Here is a 23106-nt window from a genome sequence, read left to right as displayed (position 1 = left end):
TTGCATGTCTGGTAGAAAAGGGGGCTCTGATGAGATTAGTCACTCTGATCATGGATTGGAATTACAATTATTCCAAGTTCGTTTTCAATGAAATGTTGAGCAATCTGAACGGGAAGAAGAAGGAGATGTTTCTTATATATCCAAGGTTCCTGCAGATGATTTTTGATTCTCACTTTCTAGACCTTGTTAAATCTGTTGATACCATGGATATGAAGTCTTTGGGGCCCAATACCTTTGGGCTGATGAAACAAAACAGAAAGGGGGCCAAAATTGTTTATCGGGACCTTCATGCTCTGGTGAAATTCAGACGATTTGCTGAGACAGAAGCTGAGCCTGTTTTGGCTCAAGTTGCTGATGAACATGCGGTACCAACTCAACCGCGTGTTGCTACTTTTGAGATTTCTGATGATGAAGATGAAGAAAATGAACACAGATACCCCTCCAAGTACTGAAAATTTAAGTACTTTGGAAGCTGTGAAAGCTTTATTACAGTCAACTGCTCTGAAACCTCCTCAGTCTGTTGCTGAAATTGATGAAGGAGACATATCTGAAAATCCAACTGTAGACTTCGGTCCTCGTAAACGAAGAAAGAAAGATCCGAGGCTTGGAGTGTTGATAAATGAGTCTGAAACAGCCACTACACCAACAACAAATGAAACAACCGCGACACCAACAACAAATGAAACAACCAACCCAGTTCAACATTCCACTCAACCTGAGACACCTACTCCAGAAACTCAAGCTGAACAAGATATACCTGCTGATGAGCCATCATTTCATGATTTATTGACTAGTGATTTTGGTGATGATTTTGACTTTGATACAGATATCCCACAATTCAACACTGGTGTTCTTCCCTCCGGTTCATCTGGCCCAGTCACTCAGGGTTAGTCAAGCGCCAGTACATCAGACAAAGTAGCCCAGATTCTGGCGATGCAGGAAACTTATCTTCAGAATAAAGGTAAAGGTGTGGTTCTTGAAGATGTTCATGCATTACAAAGTCGGGTTTTTGAACTCGAACAAGATTCGTTAGTCAAAGATGTTCGTATTCAGGAATTGGAGGCGGGTAATTCTGATAAAGACTCCAAGATTTAAGAACTACAGTCCAACATGGGAGAATTAACTGCACTATATCTTGACCTCCAACAAAAGCTCTTTCAAAAGTTTGGAGATGAATTTAAAGGCAGTGATGACGTAGCTTCTAAAGTACCCAATGCGAGTCAAGGTGGTAGTTCTACTGTTCGTCCTGTTGAAAACGTTGATGACTCGGAATCCCTGCAACAATATTTAGATGCCCCCCTGTCTCCAAAGAAGAATCTGACAGAATTAAGAAGAATCTCCTTGAAAAGGGAAAGAAAAAGCTGCTGGTAATGAAAAACTCAAATCAGAATGTGGAATCATCGGATCATCCAAACAGGTTTGTTATTGAATTTCAAAAGGGTTTTAATGCTAAGTATGGGGATTGATCGGGAGTTCTGTCATGGGGTTTTGATGCGGATAAAAATATGTGGTGGGTGAAGAGGAAGTCAGGAGTCACCGAATATTATAAGAAGATGAAAGATTTTGGTTCCTGGACTAAAGTAGATTTGAGTGATCTAATAAATTCTCCTTTCACCAATCCGATAAATGATAAGCGTGGTACAGATTTCTGGAATTTTCTAAGAAGACAAGTTGATAGAGGTTTTCCAAGTATGCCAACTGCAGAGTCTTTTCTAAAGAAAGCCAAGGGAGTCCAGGATCCGAGGACTAGAAAAACTATGGTTAACGTCATGTGGCCAGCAACAAACAAGGCTACTCATATTCCTGTTCCTGAGAAGATTCCTGATGGCACTTTGGATAATATGAGATTCTCGGTGGGCTTGTGGTTGTTTTGGGCCGTCTACTCTAGTTGGTTCCCTATATATAGATGTGTAATGTATAGGGTTAAGGTTGTTCATTCCTAGTATTGTGATCAAGTATTGTAAGTGCTTAAGCACCCGACGTATTCAATAATATACGTGTGTTTTGAAGCAATTGTGTGTTATTTACTTTTTCTTATTTGTGTTCTTGAATCACCGAGTGTTGGTATTCCGCACCAATATTCATTTGGTTGATATCATATTGTAGTGATCCAGATTCGGGACTTACAGCCGGACCATCAGGATTTCAACTTCCCGGGGAATAAACGAAGGCGAGAATTGTAAAGCAAAACACGATCGCCCACTTGGAATTGTTTGTGGTCCTTCAAGCAGGCATCATGAAGCCTTTTGGTCCCCTCCTTGTAAATTTTTGAGTGTTCATAAGCTTGGCCTCTCAATTCCTCAAGCTCATGAATTTGACCAAACCTATTTTTGCCCGCACATGCAAGATCAAGATTAGCTCTTTTCAAAGCCCAATAGGCTTTATGCTCGAGCTCAACAGGGAGATGACACGCTTTCCCGTACACCAATTTAAATGGTGTCGTACCAATCGGTGTCTTGTAGGCGGTACGGAAAGCCCATTATGCGTCATCCAGCTTCTCGGACCAATCCTTACCGTTTTGACTAGCCGTCTTTTCAAGGATTCTTTTGATACCCCTATTGGTGACCTCGACCTGCCCGCTCGTCTGCGAGTGATATGGTGTAGAGAAGCGATGATGAACACCATATCGGGACAATGCCTTTTGCAACTGGGCATTATAGAAATGAGTCCCACGGTCACTGATCAATGCTTTGGGGGCACCAAAGCGAGAAAACAACTTCTTCAAGAATTTCACCACCGACCTAGCGTCATTAGTGGGTAAGGATTGTGCCTCGGCCCACTTTGAAACATAGTCAACGGCTACTAAGATGTAACGGTGGCTGAAAGAAGTCGGGAAAGGTCCCATGATATCGATGCCCCACACATCAAAAACCTCGCAAACCTGAATAGGTCGCTGGGGCATCTCGTCTCGTGATGAGATGTTGCTTGCCCTTTGGCAAGCATCACAAGACTGCACCATGTCATGAGCATCACGGAAGATGGTTGGCCAAAAGAAACCGGCGTCAAAGACGTTCTTCGCGGTGGATGTGGCTCCATGGTGTCCTCCGGTCGGGCCCTCGTGGCAGTGACTCAGGATTTTGCGTGCTTCATCACCATACACGCTCCTACGCATGAGCTGATCGGCTCCGACACGAAACAAATAGGGATCCTCCAAAAAATAATGCTTAGCATTAGAATAGAATTTCTACTTTTGCTGGTAAGTAAGGCCCTTCAAAACGATCCCAAACACGAGAAAATTCGCAATGTCCGCGAACCAAGGATGATTATCATCTCGCGTCTCGATATGCATGAGGAACTCGTCGGGGAAATTGTCATTTATGTGGAGCCCCACTTGTTCCGATGAAGCTGAGCACTCAAGACGAGAGAGATGATCGGCCGCGACATTCTCAGCGCCCTTTTTGTCACGTATCTCAATGTCAAACTCCTGCAGGAATAAAATCCAAGGAATGAGTCTCGGCTTCGCATCTTGTTTACTGAAAAGATAACGAAGTGCTGCATGATCCGTGAACACGATGGTCTTAGAAAGCACAAGATAAGATCGAAATTTATCAAACGCATAGACAACCGCAAGGAGCTCTTTCTCGGTAGTCGTGTAATGCTCCTACGCGTCATTCAGAGTCCTGCTCGCATAGTAAATTGGGTGAAAATGCATATCTCGTCTTTGACCTAAAACCGCCCCTACTGCAAAATCGCTAGCATCACACATCAACTCAAAAGGAAAGTCCAGTCGGGGGCTACCATGATAGGAGCGTTCACCAATTTCTCCTTCAACAACTCAAATGCACGAAGGCACTCGGAGGAGAAAATGAACGGGGCATCCTTCTCGAGGAGCTTAGTCATCGGGCGCGCGATTTGGGAAAAGTCCTTTATGAACCGCCGAAATAAACCCGTGTGACCAAGAAAACTCCTAATAGACTTCACCGAATTCGGTGGCAGAAGCTTAGAAATGGTATCAATTTTGGCTCGATCAACCTCAAGCCCCACCTGTGAAATCTTATGCCCTAACATAATGCCCTCCTTTACCTTGAAGTGGCATTTCTCCCAATTAAGAACAAGGTTGGCCTCTTCGCACCTGGCCAACATTTTCTCCAAATTTCTCAAACAATGATCAAAAGAACTCCCAAAAATAGAAAAGTCATCCATGAAAACCTCCATGGAGTCCTTGATCATATCATGAAAAATCGCCACCATACATCTTTGAAACGTGGCAGGGGCGTTACACAATCCAAAGGGCATCCGCCGGTAGGCGAATGTGCCATAGGGACATGTGAATGTCGTCTTCTCCTGATCCTCAGGAGAGATGGGGATCTGAAAATATCCCGAGAAGCCGTTGAGAAAACATTAGAACATTTTTCCCGACAGTCGTTCTAACATCTGATCGATAAAGGGGAGGGGAAAATGATCCTTTCTCGTGGCATCATTGAGTTTGCGGTAATCAATGCAAACTCTCCACCCCGTGACGGTACGGTCATAATTAACTCGTTTTTCTCATTCATCACAACCGTCATACTGCCCTTTTTCGGGACAACCGGCACATGGCTCACCCACGGGGAATCAAAGATCCGATAAATCAATCCAGCATCGAGTAGCTTGCTGACCTCTTTCTTCACAACGTCTTGCATATTAGGGTTGAGACGCCTTTGATGCTGCACCACAGGTTTGTACTCCTCCTCCATCAAGATCTTATGTGTACAAAAGGATGGATTAATCCCTTTTATATCCATGATCTTCCAAGCAATCACATTCTTGTGCCTTTTGAGAACCGTAAGCAATTTAACCTTCTCCTCACTCGACAAACTTGAAGAAATGATAAGAGGCAAGCGGGACCCATCCTCCAAAATGGCATATTCCAAATAGGACGGGAGTTCCTTAAGATCAATGGAAGGTGGGTCCTCAACAGAAGGTTTTGCCTTAGGTTCGGCAACGCGGTCAACATCCTCAATATTCTCCAAACACTCAGGAGGCTCGTGGTCTACACCATAGACCAACTCCTCAAGTAGAGGCTCAATGACAAGGTCAAAACCCTCTCCACTAATAAATTGAGTATCCAGAGAACTCTCCTCACACGTAACCTGAAGGTGTTCACACACACAAGAATCAATGGCATCAATGTAAAGCTCGTCATTATGATCCTGTGGGTGCCACATGGATTTCCCAATATCGAAGGTTACCTCCTCGTCTCCGACTCTAAGAGTGAGTCTGCCGGTGCAGACATCAATGAGCGTTTTAGCAGTATCTAGGAAAGGACGACCTAGGATAAGTGGTACATTTTTATCCTCATCTATGTCTAAGATCACAAAATCGACATGAAACACGAAGTTGTCGATTTTCACAAGCATATTCTCAACTATACCGCGAGGATATTTCACAGAACGATCGGCAAGCTGGATGCTCATGCAAGTAGGCTTAGGCTCACCTAGGTCTAGTTTGGAAAAAACAGAATAGGGCATCAAGTTTATGCTAGCACCTAGGTCGGTTAAAGCATTACTAACCGACAAACTACCGATCAAACAAGGAATGGTGAAACTGCCCGGATCGGTCATTTTTTTGGGAAATTTATTCTGAAGGACCGTAGAATACTCCTCATTCAAAGTAACACAAGAAAGCTCCTCCAACTTCTTCTTATTATAGAGGACCTCTTTAAAGAATTTAGCATACTTCAGCATTTCTTTCAAGGCATCAAGGAACGTTAGATTAATGTGTAACTGCTTAAAAAGCTCTAAGAATTTCCCATACTGCTATTCCATCTTTTGTTTCTTCAAACGAACTGGGTATGGAATGGGAGGAACATAAGTCCTGACTGGATCACTGGGTTGTGCGGTACTTGATGGGTCTAGCCTCGAGTGCACCTCACCAGGAGTCTCAGTCTCGATGTCATCCGCAATTGGTTTTGGTGGGGAAACCGATGCGTCAACAGGAATGGTAGTCCTACCACTCCTCAGGGTAATAGCCTTAGCCTCAGCATTTGGATTCCTTTCGGTGTTACTAGGAAGGCTATCCTGTTGTCTATCAGAGAGGAGTTGAGCAATATGTCCAACTTGATTTTCGATGGATTGCATGGACGCTTTCCAATTCCTCAACTCAAGATCGTGCCTATGGAGAGTCTCATCTATTTTCAGTTTCCTTTGCTCAGCCAATTTGTTTGAGGTCTTGGTCTTAGCCAAAAGTTGGGAAAAAAGGCTTTTAACGCTAGTCCCCCCACCTGACTGATTACCACTGCTGGAACCCTGAAATTGAGGCTTTTGCTGGTAAGATTGATTTTGGGTTTGACTTTGATAATTTGGTTTTTTGTCAAAACCCGGTGGAATTTGATTTTGATTGCTGCCACCATCTTTCCAGTTGAAATTGGGGTGGTTTCTCCATCCCGGATTGTAGGTGTTGCTGTGGGCATTGTTTTGGCGGCCCACAAAGTCAACATCCTCCACCACCATGGCCTACTGGCACTGACTGGTCTGGTTTTTTCCGTCACACACCCCACAACGAGAATTAGATTTGACAAGATCGGATTGCATTTGGTCAAATATTTTAGTAAGAGCTTCTAATTGGGCTAAGACAAGGGCGTTTGAATCAACGTGATGCACACCCTTAGAGGAAGGAATACTACGAGGCGGATTATACGCGAAACTCTTCTTAGAGGATTTCTCCAAGATATCAAGCGCCTCATTTGGGGTACACCTACCGGAATCTCCTCCTGCAACCTGATCGACGGCCTACTTTTGTGCCCTGGATAAAGCGTCAAAGAATGTACGACATTGAAGCCCGCGACTCAAACCATGATGAGGGCATTTTATTAACAATCCCTTGAACATCTCCCATGCGGCATGAAGTGACTCGTCATCATCGACACGAAAACTAGTGATGTTTGCTCGGAATTTAGCAGTTTTATCGGGTGGGAAATATTGAAGAAGAAATTGCTCAACTAATTGATTCCAAGTGGTGATGGAACCGGAAGGGAGTGCCTCTAACCACTCTAGAGTAGACCCGCGAAGTGAAAGCGAAACAAGTCTAAGTCTCACGGCATCATCAGAACAATTATTAATTTTGAATATCGCACATAATCGAAGGAAATGTGAAACGTGAGCATGAGGGTCATCGTTCTGAAGACCATGAAAAGAAATAGAATTTTCAACCATATGAATGATGCTCGACTTGATCTCGAAACTCACTGCAATCTCGGGCTGCATGACGCTGCTGCCATAACCTTCAAGTGATGGTGTGGCAAAGTCGTCCATGTGACCTTGATCGTTCGGGTCCGCCATCTCTTTTTCTTCTACCTCGGGGGTGTGGGTATCCTCCACTTCTTCGTTTTTAATAACCTCGGCAACCTCGCGTGCTCTCCTCCTCAAACCTTCTCGAAGATATCGCTCGGGCTCAGAAAGAGGTGAAACAAGCTCAGGACCAGGCGTGGTGGACATTCATCACCTAGAAGAACGCGGAACGGAAAACGAACAAAGACACGGAAACTAACTAGAAACTAAACTAAAATAAAAAAATAAGATGAATAAAAATGAGACAAAATAAAATAACATAGATAAAAAATATCAACAAAGCTAATCAAAGACTCGGATCGTTCCTTAAAAATCACCGTGTCCCCGGCAACGGCGCCAAAAACTTGACGTGTGTGAATATATATAAGAATTTAAGTAAAAGTTCCACACAAATCGGGTTTTAAAATAGGTTTTCACCTACAACTAAACCACACACGAAAGGCAAGTGTACCTATCGTTTGTAATAAAGTGTCGGTAAGAACCTAGTATCAATCCATGGACACGACAACTTTCTAGTACTAAATCTTTGTAAGTGACCAACCGAATAAATAAATCTTGATTTGAATTTTAATTAACTAAATTTGAATACAATGAAAATAAGCAAGTAAAAAACACAAGAATATAATCAATCCAACAAACTATCTAGACATGAATCCACTCTACTAATATGATAAAATAGCAATAATATGGTAAAACATCATGAATCTAAACATAAATACTAGATTACAATAAAGCAACCTAATACTAGCACATAATCATCATGATGGGTTTTCAATCAAGAGATAAACATAGACTAATTTGTTTGTCAAAACAACAAAGTCTCATAATCAAAGGAAAGCTAGCATGAACGACATTCTAACCACCTAAGATTACACTAAAGTAGCCAAATTCATGAAATTAATATAAACTTATAAAACTTTAACTAACAAGTCATCACCAAGTCAAGAATCATAACAACACTTATCAATTTTCCAATATTAAGTGTAGGGTTTCATACTCATCAATAATTATATAACCAAGTAAATTTTTACTAGTCATTCCTAACTTAGTAATGTAAACAAAGATTTCATGAACATTCAAAGTTTACAAACAAACATCTAGAACATAGTTTTCCAACATAAATGCCTAAACATTTGCAAAACTAACAAGGTTATGTAACTATAACAAGCATGAACACCATCAATATCAACTTATAAATACAACCATATTCTTGCAAGAAAACCACTTTACCAAATCATGCATAGATAATATATCAAAATAATGAAAGTTTCAACATTGTCTAGATAGCAAAAGTAATTAGCCCATAAGGCTTAATACAACTACAATCAAACTAGAAATAAGCTTACAAAACATGTTCAAGAACAAAGGAATGAAAACTAAGAATAAGCAAGGATTGAAGGATGGAATGATGGATCTTGAGGATGGTGGAAGCCTTCAAACTCTCAAGGAACACATAAAATAATTTTCAAGGGTTGAGAGAGAATTACCAAGGCTCCACACACCAAAATGAAGTGAAAATAAGTGTTTATAAGCTTCTGGACAAAGTGCATGGTCATGCACAAAAAGTGCATGGTCGTGCACTATTTTGGGTAAGTCAAACTTTCACTTTCGTCGGCTCAGAGTTGCAGGTTCTAAAAAAGTGCACGACCATGCACAAAAAGTGCATGGTCGTGCATTTCCGGCACTAGCTAGTGCACTTTCAAAGTTGATGTGTCTTGTTCTCGGCATCGGATAGTGCACGGGCTCGTGCCCTCGGGAGTGCACGGTGGTGCACAAAAAGTGCATGATGGTGCAGTTTCACTTTTGGGACGATAGTAGATGTGCACGGGTTCCAATAAAGGTGCACCATCATGCACATAAAGTGCATGATGGTGGAGTTTCACAGCATGGTCATGCACTTTCCTAGCATGGTCATGCACTTTGGCACGATATCAGATGTGCACAGGTTCCGATAAAGGCGCACCATCATACCCATAAAGTGCATGATGGTGCAGTTTCTCATCATGGCCTTACACTTCCTTAGCATGGTCATGCGCTTTCTTAACTTGGTCATGCACTTTTGGCAGATTCTTGATTTTTGTCCGAAAAACACCATCTTTTCATCGTTTCTTCTTCGGGCGGGCGCCCAGACCTGCAAATTCATAAATAACTCAATTAAGTACTTAATACAACGAATTTGCATGGATTTTTACAAAAATAAGAGGATAATTTGATGCTAAAAGGTGTACACTTTGTGTTACATCAGTTACCTAGCTACCTGTTGGTGATTATCCGAAGTTCAATATTCGGAACTTTCTACACCTACCTGCTTCTTTTCACGAGGTATATTGTATGACATTTATTTTTTGTAGTGTGTTTATGTCTTGTAACTTACTTAAATACAACTTATGTTTGTTGATAGGTTATGATTCGCAAGGAAGACGTCCTTGTGTATTGCAGCTGTAAGAGGTTCGAGCAATTTGGTTTACTATGTCGTCACATCTTCAAGGTGCTACACATTTTAGATATAAGGGTATTTCCCAAGCAGTACATTAATCGTAGGTGGACACAAGATGCTGTCTCTAACAGCCCTATGCGGTCAATTGGATTTGATGAGCCCAACATTGACAATTCTACCGATGTTTATCGTGTTGTTCGAGACATAAACATTGCTCACGATTATATCATAAACAAGCTGGTTACTGATATGGAAAAGCTACAACATTACCGTGACTACATCAATCAGTACAAATCCACCGTTGATGAGGTTACTTTTGATGCCCCTAGGCCTAGTCGGCGAGACAGGTTTGCTGAACTAACCGGTGTTACCCAACCAGAGAAAATCAATATTCGTGCTCCAATTGGTGTTAGGAACAAAGGATGTGGGCTTCCAATTCGCTATAGGTCTTTACGCGAGCAAGCTATAAGTCAAAGTCAACTGGATAAGCCCCCAAGGACCTGTAGAATATGCCATGAACCTGGTCATAACGCTCGTAACCATCACAAGTACCATATCAACGAAAACACTACAGAAGACGGACCGAGCTCGTCACATAATCAGAATATGGAAGAATAGCCTACTTATCTATTTCTTTTAATATTTCCTTTGTTGAAATCAAAACACTTTACATTTTTCACATCAGACACCGGTTAACTTTATCGATGATTTCATATTTATTGATACTTTATCATGTTGGGTTGTGTGTTATTTACATAATTGTACGAGAATCTTAATGAATGGTTGGTTCTTTCTTATTTACAAAGTTTATTCGGTTATAGTTTTTGACACTGATTCGATTGTCCTAACTAAATCATAATTATTCAAACACATTTATGCCTAATATGTTGTGAGTTATTTCCTTAATTATTACAGATACTTTATCAACATCTCGTTGTTTCTTATATTCAGTTTTTATGCCTATCGTTTTCTGACACAGTCAATACTCACTATCTTCTCATTGGGTATCTATGTCATTAATTTCATTTATCTACACTTTCAATTGCAACATCCATCTACTAAGAAAAAAAACCCAACGATGTTTGTTTTACATATCACATAGAAACACAACATGAGTGACATATTATCCATCATTATCCCTTAAAACATAATCAAACCATATCCATCATAAGATACTAAAACCCTTAAACCATCAACACGTTCAACAAAACAAGTTTACCAAAGCATAAAAAAAGTCTAGAACCATATCCATAATCATCCATCAAAACATACTAAAACCGTTAAACCATCAACACTTGCAACAAAACAAGTTTTACCAAACCAAAAACACAAAACAGTCAACAAACATTCGTTGGAAAGCAACACCTAACTGATAGTCAACTTCAAGTGAGTTTCAATCTTTCTAGCATTCTCTTCTCCGCCGTCTTTTGCATCTTTTCTTTCTCCCCTGCTGCCATCTGTTCATACTCCATCGCATCGTTTACAATCACACACTTCGACAAGTTGATTTCTGTAAGTAGAATCTTCGCTACGAATTTCCTTCGAAGATCGTTCAGCTCTTCCTTCTGTTTCGGTAACACCCGACCACGTTTTTCAACCTCTTCACTGATCCCACAGTCAATGATGTGGTGTAAAACACACATGTTTTCCTAATAGTTTTTATGTTATTTTGTGCTTAAACGTTAACGATTATTTTGTTATTCTTGCAATAAATTACATGTTTGTGTATGTGATAGGTCCCATGTTGAAGAAAGCGAGAAAACGAGTCAAATGAAAAAAGAATCAGTTAAAACGGAGCTCGGATGAAGCCTGTACGCAAAAACGAAGATAAACGAGCTGAAAGTCGAAAAACGTCAGAAAATGTCATGTTCGAGCTACGCGACCAGGTCATACCATTCAAGAAGCATGTGGTAGATTCCAACATGTCCCAAGGCTGCCAAGAATGTTCAAGAATCAGCTACCACGTCTATTTTGTCTTCTAGTGGGCCTAGTGGGCTTGTTTTAACCTATTTTATATTAGGAAGGAGGTGTTTAAACATATATATAAACCCTAAAACCCTATGAACGAAATTATTCAAGTTTCCAGCCATCCCACACCTGCTCTAGAGGAGAAACCAAGGAGGACAAGTGTCACACCCGGCCCTGAGCGGCGGAATCAGCCGGGCGCGCGCGAGTGGGGATTGATAATTAAGCACGGGCCATTGCAAACATTCAAAGATTTTCATTGCGCATGAAATGTTTAATATAAATACATTACATTGTTTAAAAATCACATAAAAACATCCAAGTATAAAAATTGTTGAAGATTTCCATGCCATATCCCCTTGCGCGGCGGGAACAACCACGCGCATTGAAGGGATAGAACTAAAATCTTCCAAAAAGCTAGTTTTAGATGTTCAGCGTGAGGTGCTCTAAGTGTGACTCCATGCGCTACCTAATTATCTCCTGAAAGACACGTAAAAACATTTGAATCAGTATAAACTGAGTGAGTTCACAAGTTTTAGTAACTTGATAAATCGTATTGCATCAAAATTTTGATACAAATCATTCTGAAACATAATTCTGATAGCATCATTAAAACACATGCTTGGTAAAACATGGTTCTATCAACATATTCTGATAAAATCGTTCCGCGGGTTACGCGCGAACATTTCTGGGAACTGTGCTCGTCTATACAAAGTGGCGCTGCCACTACGAGCTAAAATAAGTAATACCGTCCCGCGGGTTACGCGCGAACGTTTCAGGAAAATGTGCTCGTCCATGCAAAGTGGCGCTGCCACTACGAGCTAATCAATAATTCCGTCCCGCGGGTTACGCGCGGACGTTGTGCCGGAAAACAAGGCGCTCGTCCATGCAAAGAGGCGCGACCCCTACGAGGGGGCTCAAACCCATAGTACTGCCCCATGACCATACTAGGCACTCGTCCATGCAAAGAGGTGCGACCCCTACGAGTGGGTGGATCAAACCAGCAGTCCCTACCCTTAGAGTTCCAATGGTAAAGTGATCACTTACTCGAGTTCTAGCGCACACACATCGAAAACCTTAGATAACCGTTCGCATTACTCATCATGAAATATAATTTAAACACATAATCGCTTGCATAGCTTGTAAGTATACCATGATAAAACATTATTTAAGTACGTGTCCCTCGCCCCGAAAACAGTTAAGAAAAAAAAACAGTGAAAACAGCGAGAATAGGGGCTGTGAGACTCACCTGTGGTTCTTGTTAAGGGATTAATCGAGATTCGGGTTTTCTTGGTGTTGGCCTCGGAATCGAAGGTCTAGAATACGATTAAATAACAAGTATATATATTAAGATCAAGAAATAGGAGAATATAAGGGTTGGATAGTAGATCTCAAGGTTATATTCTCGGCTTACCTAGTAACAGGATCGGAGCTGAAAACAACGGATGCTTGGGAGAGGATTAGTGCAAGTTTGTAGTTCTTTGAAGTGTGTTTTGGGTGATAACTTAGGTTACATATTTATAGGCAAACTCGAGGGAACACAATCCCTTGCTTTAGGGGATTGTAATCTTTTCATATCTAGGGGTAATGATGATAAAGTATGGAAATTATTATTATTTATTTAAAAGTGGAGTAGTGGATAAAAGATTTTGATTTGATTTGGTCAGGGCATGCAGGTCTGGGGTTGGTGAGAATAGGGTGGCTGATAGTTGACTTTTCGTGTTACAATGCTTTTTCAGGTACTTTTGTTAGTGTACAGTAAAAAGTGGAAAGTCTCTGAAACACGCTACTGTTTCCTTTTGGGCGGGAGAAATCTCCTTACGCCTGGAGAATAGACTGTTCTGTGCGTATTACTTTGTGCGCATAGCTTTCTGCGTGAAGGACATTTCTTTGCTGCGGGTAGGTGCGTGACCTTCTCGCAGTCAGGGACATTGAGTTTCATTTGTAGATTCTCCAGGTGGTCTTGGTATTTCAACATAGTGATCAGTTATGTTGAAGTCAATTCCATCTTGGAGCTTCAGACAAACTAGCTCTCAATGTTCCCGCCATGCGGGGAGGTTAGTTCCCTTCCGCACGCGCATAAACGATTTAGGGTGCACCCGCCTTAGCATTATGCGGGATGGTCAACCCATTAGACAACATAACGTTAAGGTACATGAAAACATAAAGCCAAAACATTCGCGCATGGCGCATATAACATATGCCCACGCTGGTTCTTAACATGGCGCGCTCGCGTAGGGCGCACATAACAAATGCACGCGCTGACTAACATGGCGCGCTCGCGCAGGGCGCACATAACAAATGCACGCGCTGACTAACATGGCGCGCTCGCGCAGGGCGCACATAACATAATTACCTAATATTTAGGTTGATTACTTGGTTTAAGGGATTGGGAATTTACCAGGTGTCACATTCTCCCCCTGTTAAGAGAATTTCGTCCCGAAATTTAGGAGACGTCGCTGGCAGTAGCCACGTTCTGAAAGAGGTGTGGGTATTTCTGGTGCATTTGATCTTCTCTTTCCCAAGTGAATTCAGGCCCACGCTTTGAGTTCCATTGAACCTTTACTAACTTGATTCGACTTCTGCGCAACTTTTGTTCTTTCCAATCGGTTACGGCTATAGGCTCTTCTACGAAGTGCAGTTGTTTGTCGATGTGAATCTCTTCCAACGGTAAAATCAACGTTTCATCAGATAAACACTTTTTGAGGTTGGACACATGAAACGTATCATGAACTCCACTGAGTTCGGCGGGTAAACGGAGTTTATAAGCAACCGGACCGATCCTTTCCAGGATCTCAAATGGTCCAATGTAGCGCGGATTCAACTTTCCTCGCTTGCCGAAACGGGGGACTCCTTTCCATGGAGAGACTTTCAACAGTACTCTATCCCCTACTTGAAACTCCAATGGTTTTCTTCGCACATCTGCGTAGCTCTTCTGTCTATCGCGCGCTGTCTTAAGGCGATCCCTTATCTGAAAAATCTTGTCTGTTGTTTCTTGGATCAATTCTGGACCAGTCATTTGCTTGTCACCCACTTCAGCCCAGCACAGTGGGGATCTACACTTGCGCCCGTACAAAGCTTCGAACGGCGCAGCCTTGATACTTGTGTGATAACTGTTGTTGTAAGAAAATTCAACCAATGGGAGATGAGTATCCCAGCTACCACCGAAATCGATTGCGCACCGCGCGCAGCATATCTTCCAATGTCTGGATTGTTCGTTCGCTTTGCCCATCCGTTTGAGGATGATAAGCTGTACTCATATCAAGGCGAGTACCTAGAGCTCCTTGTAACGATCTCCAAAACCTTGATGTGAACCGACTATCTCTATCAGAAATGATGGACACTGGGACTCCATGTTTTGAAACTACTTCTCGAATATACAATCGGGCTAACTTTTCCATCTTATCGGTTTCCTTGATCGGCAGGAAGTGCGCTGACTTAGTTAGCCGATCTACAATAACCCAGATCGTGTCATAACCCCCAGGTGTCCTTGGCAGTTTGGTGATGAAGTCCATAGAGATTTGTTCCCACTTCCACATGGGAATTTCTGGCTGCTGAAGTAACCCCGACGGCTTCTGATATTCAGCCTTTACTTTTGAACACGTCAGGCACTTACTGACATACGTCGCGATGGCGCCTTTAAGATTGGGCCACCAATACAGCGCTTTAACATCTTGGTACATCTTGTCTGCGCCAGGATGTACGGAATACCGTGTCTTGTGAGCTTCGTTTAGTACTTGCTCGCGCAATCCTCCCTTGAGAGGGACCCATATGCGGTTAGCGAAATATAGATTGCCGTTCTCTTTAAGTTCCAAAGTCTTAATCATACCCCCAAGGCATTCGTTTTTAACAAACTCTGGTTTCAAGGCTTCTTGCTGAGCGTCTCGGATGCGGGTAGAGAGATCTGTGCGAATGGTCAGCCTTAGAGCCTTGACTCGTAGTGTTTTTATTCGCTCCTTCCTACTTAGCGCGTCTGCTACCACATTCGCCTTTCCAGGGTGATACTTTATTTCACAATCATAATCGTTCAACAATTCAACCCATCTTCGTTGCCTCATGTTTAAATCCTTTTGATCAAATATATGTTGAAGGCTCTTGTGATCCGTAAAGATTACACACTTTGTACCATAGAGGTAATGGCGCCAAATCTTTAGCGCGAAGACAACCGCTCCAAGTTCCAGATCATGCGTTGTGTAGTTCTTTTCATTGGTCTTGAGTTGGCGCGAGGCATATGCTATGACTTTGTCTCGCTGCATAAGGACACATCCGAGTCCTTGATGTGAAGCGTCGCAGTAAACGACGATGTCGTCCGTCCCCTCGGGCAGAGACAAAATTGGCGCACTACATAACTTCTGTTTCAACATTTTAAACGCTGCTTCCTGATTTTCGCCCCAAACAAACTTCTTGTCTTTCTGAGTTAGCGCGGTCAGAGGTAGAGCTATCTTGGAGAAGTTCTCAATGAAGCGTCGATAGTAGCCAGCTAGTCCTAGGAATTGCCTCACCTCAGTTGGGGTTTTTGGCGCTTCCCAGTTTTCGATGGCCTTGACTTTGGAAGGATCAACGTGTATTCCTTTCTCGTTTACAACGTGACCGAGAAAGTGAACTTCTCTAAGCCAAAACTCGCACTTGGAAAACTTCGCATACAACTTTTCTTTCCTCAACAATTCCAAAATCAATCTCAGGTGTTGCTGATGCTCGGTCTTGGTCCGAGAATAAATCAGAATATCATCTATAAATACAATCACAAACTTGTCCAAGTATGGTTTGCACACGCGGTTCATCAGATCCATGAATACAGCCGGCGCATTAGTTAGCCCGAAAGGCATCACTAAGAACTCATAATGGCCGTATCTAGTTCGGAAGGCTGTTTTCGACACATCTTCCTCATGGACCCTAAGTTGGTGGTATCCGGACCGTAGATCTATCTTCGAATAATAACTGGATCCTTGCAACTGGTCAAATAAGTCGTCAATCCTCGGTAAGGGGTATCGATTCTTGACTGTCAGCTTGTTCAGTTCCCTGTAGTCAATACACATTCTGAACGAACCATCCTTCTTCTTAACAAACAGTACTGGAGCTCCCCAAGGTGAAAAGCTTGGGCGTATGAAACCCTTATCCAATAGTTCCTGTAACTGATTGGATAGCTCCTGCATCTCAGATGGAGCTAATCGATAAGGCGCTCGAGCTACTGGCGCAGCTCCTGGGACCAAATCAATACGAAACTCGACTTGTCGCGGCGGCGGTAATCCGGGCAAATCTTCAGGAAAAACTTCTGGAAATTCGCGCACTACTGGTAAGTCTTCAATTCTTCGCTCATCTCCTTTCTTCTCTACGACATGCGCCAGGAAGGCGTAGCACCCTTTCCTGAGGCACTTACGCGCCTTTAGGCACGAAATCAGTTTTGTCGCAACTCCCCTTCTTTCCCCTTGAATTACCAAGGTTTCTCCGTTCAACAGTGGGACCCGAACCTGCTTCTCATGGCAAATAACTTCCGCGTGGTTCTCGACTAACCAATCCATACCTATCACAATGTCAAAACTTCCCAAGTCTATTGGCAACAAGTTAATATTGAACCCGTGACCTCCCATGACTATTACACATTGTTCAGTTCTTTCGTTTGCGCATAACTGCCTACCATTGGCTAGTTCTATAGTATAAGGTGTGTCTAGCCTACTGGTTGCTAGGCCTAGGGAGTCTTTAAACTCAGCGGATATAAAACTTAGGTTAGCGCCAGTATCAAATAAGACAGATGCAAAATGTCCGTTAAGCAAAAACGTACCGGTTACCACATTCGGCTCTTCTTTAGCTTCGCCTGCGCCGATCACAAAAGCTCTTCCGCGAGCTTGGTTTCCCTTTTGCGGGCAATCCCGACTAAAATGCCCTGGCTTCCCGCATGCGTAGCAGTTGTCGCTCGCTCCAGCTTCTCTGACACGGCAATTCATCGTCTTGTGCCCTGGTCTGCCACATTTGGCACATTCGATTCTTGCGCATTCACCCTCGTGGTGATACTTGCATTTGTTGCACCATGGGCGAGGCCCGCTGTATCCTCTCCTTGATGGCTCCGCGGCTTGGATCGCGTAAGCCCTTAAGCTCTCCTGCTTCTTGAACGGTGGCTGCTTGGAGTCGGACCCTCGGTGTTGAGAGTTCCACTTCCTCTTGGGATCAGAGGTTCGCTGTTCGATTCCGCGCGTAGTTAACATACCCGCACGGACCGTATCCCTTGTAAGGGTGATGGCCCGCGCTACCGCCTCATCAAAGGTTGGAGGCGCTGCGGCGTTGAGCGGAACCCTAACAACAGGAGGTAGCCCAAAGATATACCTCTCGATCTTCTTTTCCTCCGTGTTTGCCATGTCTGGTACCAATTGGCAAAGCTCGTTGAACCGGTTGTTGTAGGCGTCGATATCCGTTCCTACCATGGTGTGGTTCCAGAATTCCTGTTGTAGGTTCTGAATTTCTGCGCGAGAGCAGAACTTTCTCATCATCATTTCCTTCAGTTCCTCCCAGGTCTTGTGGAGAGCAACTTCTCGCCCCAAGGTTTTCACTTGAAGCTTCCACCAAGACGAAGCTGCTTCTTGGAACATGCAGGTCGCGTAAAGGACCTTCTGGTTCTCACTACATCCGCTAATGGAGAGCACTGTCTCCATTTTGTCAATCCAGTTGTAGAGCCCAATGGCCCCTTCGATACCCTTGAATGGCCAAGGCTTACATGCCATGAATGTCTTGTAGGAGCATCCTTTGTCCAAGGCTCCTGATTCGGGTTCTGGGGTCTCATTCTGACGACCCTGACTTGATTCGGCCTTGCTGGCCTCATGTGTTGCGATTGCTTGCGCAAATTATTTCCGCGAGTTCTTCGGGTGTCATGGTAATTCCCTTGGCTTTAGTTGGAGGCATTCTCGCTTTAAAAGAGTGAAAATATATCAAACTTAGCGCATGTACTTTGAGCACATAATGTTATCATTGTTTACTACACTGTGTGACCCGTGTTCCTAAGTGTGTGTATAGTTTCTTTTGAAAATATTTTCTTTGAAAAATATTTCATGCGATTTCCCCCAACGGTTATAGTCTAGGTTAAAACTTCTTTTCCTAGTTCGCTATAACCAGAGCTCTGATACCAATCTGTCACACCCGGCCCTGAGCGGCGGAATCAGCCGGGCGCGCGCGAGTGGGGATTGATAATTAAGCACGGGCCATTGCAAACATTCAAAGATTTTCATTGCGCATGAAATGTTTAATACAAATACATTACATTGTTTAAAAATCACATAAAAACATCCAAGTATAAAAATTGTTGAAGATTTCCATGCCATATCCCCTTGCGCGGCGGGAACAACCACGCGCATTGAAGGGATAGAACTAAAATCTTCCAAAAAGCTAGTTTTAGATGTTCAGCGTGAGGTGCTCTAAGTGTGACTCCATGCGCTACCTAATTATCTCCTGAAAGACACGTAAAAACATTTGAATCAGTATAAACTGAGTGAGTTCACAAGTTTTAGTAACTTGATAAATCGTATTGCATCAAAATTTTGATACAAATCATTCTGAAACATAATTCTGATAGCATCATTAAAACACATGCTTGGTAAAACATGGTTCTATCAACATATTCTGATAAAATCGTTCCGCGGGTTACGCGCGAACATTTCTGGGAACTGTGCTCGTCTATGCAAAGTGGCGCTGCCACTACGAGCTAAAATAAGTAATACCGTCCCGCGGGTTACGCGCGAACGTTTCAGGAAAATGTGCTCGTCCATGCAAAGTGGCGCTGCCACTACGAGCTAATCAATAATTCCGTCCCGCGGGTTACGCGCGGACGTTGTGCCGGAAAACAAGGCGCTCGTCCATGCAAAGAGGCGCGACCCCTACGAGCGGGCTCAAACCCATAGTACTGCCCCATGACCATACTAGGCACTCGTCCATGCAAAGAGGTGCGACCCCTACGAGTGGGTGGATCAAACCAGCAGTCCCTACCCTTAGAGTTCCAATGGTAAAGTGATCACTTACTCGAGTTCTAGCGCACACACATCGAAAACCTTAGATAACCGTTCGCATTGCTCATCATGAAATATAATTTAAACACATAATCGCTTGCATAGCTTGTAAGTATACCATGATAAAACATTATTTAAGTACGTGTCCCTCGCCCCGAAAACAGTTAAGAAAAAAAAACAGTGAAAACAGCGAGAATAGGGGCTGTGAGACTCACCTGTGGTTCTTGTTAAGGGATTAATCGAGATTCGGGTTTTCTTGGTGTTGGCCTCGGAATCGAAGGTCTAGAATACGATTAAATAACAAGTATATATATTAAGATCAAGAAATAGGAGAATATAAGGGTTGGATAGTAGATCTCAAGGTTATATTCTCGGCTTACCTAGTAACAGGATCGGAGCTGAAAACAACGGATGCTTGGGAGAGGATTAGTGCAAGTTTGTAGTTCTTTGAAGTGTGTTTTGGGTGATAACTTAGGTTACATATTTATAGGCAAACTCGAGGGAACACAATCCCTTGCTTTAGGGGATTGTAATCTTTTCATATCTAGGGGTAATGATGATAAAGTATGGAAATTATTATTATTTATTTAAAAGTGGAGTAGTGGATAAAAGATTTTGATTTGATTTGGTCAGGGCATGCAGGTCTGGGGTTGGTGAGAATAGGGTGGCTGATAGTTGACTTTTCGTGTTACAGTGCTTTTTCAGGTACTTTTGTTAGTGTACAGTAAAAAGTGGAAAGTCTCTGAAACACGCTACTGTTTCCTTTTGGGCGGGAGAAATCTCCTTACGCCTGGAGAATAGACTGTTCTGTGCGTATTACTTTGTGCGCATAGCTTTCTGCGTGAAGGACATTTCTTTGCTGCGGGTAGGTGCGTGACCTTCTCGCAGTCAGGGACATTGAGTTTCATTTGTAGATTCTCCAGGTGGTCTTGGTATTTCAACATAGTGATCAGTTATGTTGAAGTCAATTCCATCTTGGAGCTTCAGACAAACTAGCTCTCAATGTTCCCGCCATGCGGGGAGGTTAGTTCCCTTCCGCACGCGCATAAACGATTTAGGGTGCACCCGCCTTAGCATTATGCGGGATGGTCAACCCATTAGACAACATAACGTTAAGGTACATGAAAACATAAAGCCAAAACATTCGCGCATGGCGCATATAACATATGCCCACGCTGGTTCTTAACATGGCGCGCTCGCGCAGGGCGCACATAACAAATGCACGCGCTGACTAACATGGCGCGCTCGCGCAGGGCGCACATAACAAATGCACGCGCTGACTAACATGGCGCGCTCGCGCAGGGCGCACATAACATAATTACCTAATATTTAGGTTGATTACTTGGTTTAAGGGATTGGGAATTTACCAGGTGTCACAACAAGCTTACGGTTACATCTTTTATCCTTCGGTTGTCGGTTTTGACTATTTTAACGTTTGTGACTTCGTTTTTGGTTTTTAAGCATTCAAACCTTTTGTAATCAGATTTATATGAACATGTTTATCATTTATATCTATTTCATCTATTGTTCATTGATTATGATTGGCTAAACTTATTTGTTCTACATAGGTTAGATGATTATTGTTAGGTTTTAGTGAGTTTTATGGATTGTTTGATTATCATGACTTGAATTGTTAATGAAAAGTTTGGTTTAACATTGAATTAGGTTGTGTTTAGTGGCTGTGAATTTATTAATTATTCTCATATACCTCTTGCTTTGATTGATTGAATAAGTTTTGATTGATTGTTGCTTGTTAGAACTCCTTACTTTGTGTTTAGGGTTTGTTTGCGGGGTGATCAACCGTAGGGTTTAAGTGAGTGTATTAATTGAATATAATCAGTGGGTGAACACCTTCTTAGAGACCGAGAGGTGATAGGAAGTAAGGTTGTCTCATAGCTTTTACTTGTTAGGATTAGGACCTTGCGAGAGCGGGTTCGGTTCTTGTCGGGTTTGGGGTTTTGAGCGATTAGTTGATCTAATTTAAGTTAAACTAAATTGTTCCTCTATCCTTGGTTGCATAGTATTCGTCTCCATTAGGGTAGTGTTTCGGTGAGACCGAGAGGAGAGTCGACATTAGAGCACTTTAACAATTCGTTTCCCGGTTTGTTCTTAAAGTCAACTAAGTGTAAGTTAGAGTTTGTTGGTGAGACCGAGAGGTGATCTAGCTTCCTTGAGTGAAACTTAGTTGTGTCATCCTTAGGAACCGGTATCGTGAGATTATTCAATCCATTAGCTTGTTATAACCTCAATATGATTCTTACCTAGGTAGACGTTTTCTCCGATTGTAGTTAAGTTTCTAAGTTTCAAGTGTTTAGTTAAGTTAAGTTAAGTCTAGCTAAATAATTTAGTTAAAGTAAGTTAGGTTAAGTAGTTAATTATTAAAAATCATTTAAATATTCTTAGGTGAGTCTTGGTTAGGGTTAAGTATCATTAACGTTTTCAAGTGTCCTTGTGTTCGATACTCGGACTTCCTTAGTGCTATACTATTAGTGATCGGTACACTTGCTGGTTTTGTGTGGTTTCTTTAGGATTTTCGTTTAATAAATTTACAGCTTATTTGTGAGAGCATCATTATACACACATCAAGTTTTTGGCGCCGTTGCCGGGGACACGGTTAGAGGCGTATTGAGAACGACCCGAGTTAGGATTTACCTATTGTATTTTCGTATATTAGATTAGATTAGTTATTTTAATTAGTTTAGTTTTAGTTTAATTTTATTTTAAGTAATTTATTCTGTTTTTATCTGGTGCCCGTGATCCTTTTCTTTTGAGTGTTCTTTAAAGGAAATATGTTCGGACGACATGTTGGATCGCCATGGTGCAAAGCGTGTGGCGGAGATCACTGGGTGCATGATGCTTATGAGAGGAGAAATATAGAAGTCGAAGCACGGAAAGCTCCATGGGAATCACTTGTGGCAAAGCCTCCTCCATACCAATTTGCATATGATCAAATGGGGAACTTCTTAGGGTATAAAGACTTATCGGGAAATATATTAGAGCCAACCCTAGAATTGGAATCAATAATGGACGATGTATTGTTCGCTATTAGAAATGATTTGGAATATATTCCACCTTTGAATCCACCTTTGTTTGAAACCGTGAGTGAGATTGAAGATATCAGAATGAAGGAGCAGAGAGTAGAGGAGTATGTTCCCTCTTGGGAGGAAGAATTTAAGGATGAGTTCGGTGAAGAGTTGATGGACTTTGCCATTACGGATGAAGGCAAGTTTGACCCACTTGGTGATCTAAAGCTTCTTGAAGATTTAATATATAACGAGCCAAGTTTGGGGATCAAGAAGGAGCTTTGTAAGGAGATCCATGAGATAGTTAGTGATTTGGTCCTTCCAAAACCTCACCTCGATTGTGAAAAAACAAAACGCGAACCATACTCAATCTCTATTCGGGACGTGTTAAGGTCTAAAAGTTTGGCTAAAGGAACTAGAAGGAG

At 42.4% G+C, this 23106-nt stretch overlaps 1 non-coding gene across 1 annotated transcript; it reads left to right on the top strand.

Moving 5' to 3' along the window:
- Positions 1-6768: 6768 nt before the first annotated feature.
- LOC143554638 (small nucleolar RNA R71) lies at positions 6769-6875 on the top strand. The gene has a single exon (XR_013139056.1). It is a non-coding gene; the product is annotated as a small nucleolar RNA R71 (small nucleolar RNA).
- Positions 6876-23106: the final 16231 nt, after the last annotated feature.

Source organism: Bidens hawaiensis, unplaced genomic scaffold (genome assembly GCF_021521415.1).
Source record: "Bidens hawaiensis isolate Kalapana, Puna unplaced genomic scaffold, B.hawaiensis_p1.1 tig00017771_1, whole genome shotgun sequence".
NCBI classification, from domain to species: domain Eukaryota; kingdom Viridiplantae; phylum Streptophyta; class Magnoliopsida; order Asterales; family Asteraceae; genus Bidens; species Bidens hawaiensis.
The sequence above is the reverse complement of the archived record's forward strand: the minus strand, read 5'-3'. Positions and strand labels throughout refer to the sequence as shown.